The sequence below is a fragment of the Chlamydotis macqueenii genome, unplaced genomic scaffold (assembly GCF_036417535.1).
Source record: "Chlamydotis macqueenii isolate bChlMac1 unplaced genomic scaffold, bChlMac1.mat HAP1_SCAFFOLD_169, whole genome shotgun sequence".
Classification (NCBI taxonomy): Eukaryota; Metazoa; Chordata; class Aves; order Otidiformes; family Otididae; genus Chlamydotis; species Chlamydotis macqueenii.
Genome location: NW_028239063.1, coordinates 145,206 through 147,754, shown reverse-complemented (window position 1 = coordinate 147,754; position 2,549 = coordinate 145,206). Strand labels below are relative to the sequence as shown.

Below are 2,549 nucleotides of genomic sequence, written 5' to 3'. Positions count from 1 at the left end.
TCGCCGGCCCTTGCCAGCGCCTCTACAGGCCCACAAACGTTATCCAGCCTAGAGACTGCATAAAAGGCAGACCGCCCCAGGCTGCAACACTCTTGCCCAGCGTACACTGACCAGTAACGTCTCCCCCTTCACCTTCCCGAGAGAGACTGTTCCCAGGGAGCCCTCTTCCTCCCATCAATTTACTACACCCTCCCTGCAGTTTTCAACCTTGTTCCCTCCTCGGCTGTGGTCCCTCAACTTAGCTCTCAAATGGCCAGAAATCAGATTCCATCCTCAAAAGAACAACCCCATGCTAACTAAGATGGCGCTTCCTCGCCCAGCTCCTCATCACCATCTGCAAAAAAAAAAACCCAAAAATAAAACCTACCAAACAGCACCGCCCTTCAACATCACACCACTTACCACCAATCTCTTCTATGGCACTCTCCTCCTCAAAAGCGCCGCAGTGCTCTGCTCACCGGCTCCACTCATTGCCAAGAAGTCCGACGCTGCAACTGCCGCTCGTGGTGCTTCAGATGCTGAGAGACGCAAAGCTCAACTTACTTTTTCTGGGGTGTAGGTAGAAAAAAAATAGGTGTCATACCAAGCTAACTAGAAAAGTATGTCATTACATGCAATGACAACATTATCAAAAACCACCTGCTTTAGCTTCCTACAAGAAAACAAATGCTCCAGGCTTCATTTCTAGCAAGACCATGCATGCTATCTAACTTCTACCACAGCTACGTTCTAGACAGGGCTGAATGACAAATGTAGCAGAACGTGGTGGCTTGCACACGTGGCCGACAGAGGCACGGAGCTCCTGGCACTGCGTCCTGGTGTCTGCTCTGTCAGGGAGGGCTCAGATGGACCAGCCACTCCTTGCTGGAGGCACCTGCCTGTGATTCACTCCTCAGTCCCCTCCAGCAGCCATGCCCAGGCGGCCCCCTTTACAGCTGGAGGCCCCTCATACAGCAGGGCCAGGGCCAGGGCCAGGCCCACCCTCAGCCTCACTGGACCCATCTGGGGCTGCCCCACCTCCAGCCCCAGCTGGAGCCCATCAGGAGCAGGGGCCCTTGCCAAAGCCCCACAGCACATCACCCCCTTCCCTGTGCCTGTCCTCAGCCATCAGCTCTGCACCCAGGGGCTGCAAACACATCCAGGGGCACAGAGGACGTCACAGACAGTGAGATACAGAACAGAAAAAAAAAACAGTGACAGTACGCAAGACAAAGAGATAGAGAAAGAAAGATAAGAAAAGAAAGAGAGAGATAGAAAGGCAGAGGCACAGGGCAGGCATGCAGAGGCGCAAAGAAAAGCAGGCCAGAAAACAGGCTGGAGAAATTAGTCGGGGGGAGAAGACGGATGCAGATCAGGACAAAGAGATGGAAAAGGCAAAAACAGCAATGGGCCGCAGGACAGAGACAGAGGACAAACAAAGGAAGGAAAGGGAGCAGAACAAAAGTGCAGGGATACAAAACAAAAGGAAGCGGTAGAACAAGAGATTTAAAGGGAGAGAGAAAGGGGGAAGAGCATACAAGAACAGACAGAAGAGGAGAGGTAGAAGGAAACAATAACAACAACAACAAATCACAGCAGCTTGGGAAAGGTAGGGGTCACGGGAGCGGCAGGGAAGGACAGGGACGCACAAGAGAGGAGGCAGAGCCCCAGGGGCCGGGGACTCACCACAGCTCTTACTCCCGGCACTGCTGGGAGAATCTGACAGGTCAGATGCTGCTTTCTGCTTCTCTCCTCTTCTGTAACTCCGACCACTTGGCTGTCCTCCACCTAAGAGAATACGTGGGTGTCTTACAGCTCTTAGACAAAAAGCTTCCTAGACACGTAGCCACCCACCCACGCTCGCTCGCGCGCTATGTGGCCGTACCGTGCTTCAGGTTCCACGTACAGACTGTGCAGTGCGCACTGGCGGTCTGGCCTGCTGAAGAGTACAAAGAGGGATCCTTCCTCACCCGGAGAGGCAGGCTAGGCTCTCTCTGGCCTGCAGCGGGAGGCAGCTGCTGGCTGGCTGGCCTTTGGTTTCTTCTTCTTCTTTACCTTTCTGTGGCCTCTCCAGCTTCAGCTGCAGCAGCTCCTCTCCACAGGCAGTAAGCGCTCTGTTACATGACATAAATGTTGAAAATTAAATATCAGTATGAGGTGATTCTTGCTAACTGTAGAACTGTAGTCACATAGGTTAAGTTTTATACGAAATCTATTTGTCCTTAGAGGGAGTGGGACCCTAGAGATATTATAATACGCATTTGTTAGAAGCTAGCCTAGCATACCTTTAATACAACGGTAAGTCCCAAACACCCCCAAACACCACCTGCAGAAATAGGCCCTGAGCCATCACTTTGGAGCCAGGAAAATCAAGCAGCACCGCGACCTGTTCTCAAGACCAGATATGGAGATTTCAAGGAGGAGTTTGACCAGCGAATCTGAGGAGGGGGCGTTTTGACGACCACCAAGACCACCAAAAGACCCTCGACTCAAAAGACTGGGCATGCGCGAGTGGGTAGGGAAATGATGTAATGGTTTCTCAGAAAATTTATGTTTATGCATATTATTTC

At 51.9% G+C, this 2,549-nt stretch overlaps 1 long non-coding RNA gene across 1 annotated transcript; it reads right to left on the bottom strand.

The window, feature by feature from the left end:
- Window positions 1-408: 408 nt before the first annotated feature.
- LOC147596105 (uncharacterized) lies at window positions 409-1,953 on the bottom strand. Its single transcript, XR_015261599.1, has 3 exons — window positions 1,865-1,953; window positions 1,666-1,767; window positions 409-548 (listed from the first exon to the last, which is right to left on the bottom strand). It is a non-coding gene; the product is annotated as an uncharacterized LOC147596105 (long non-coding RNA).
- Window positions 1,954-2,549: the final 596 nt, after the last annotated feature.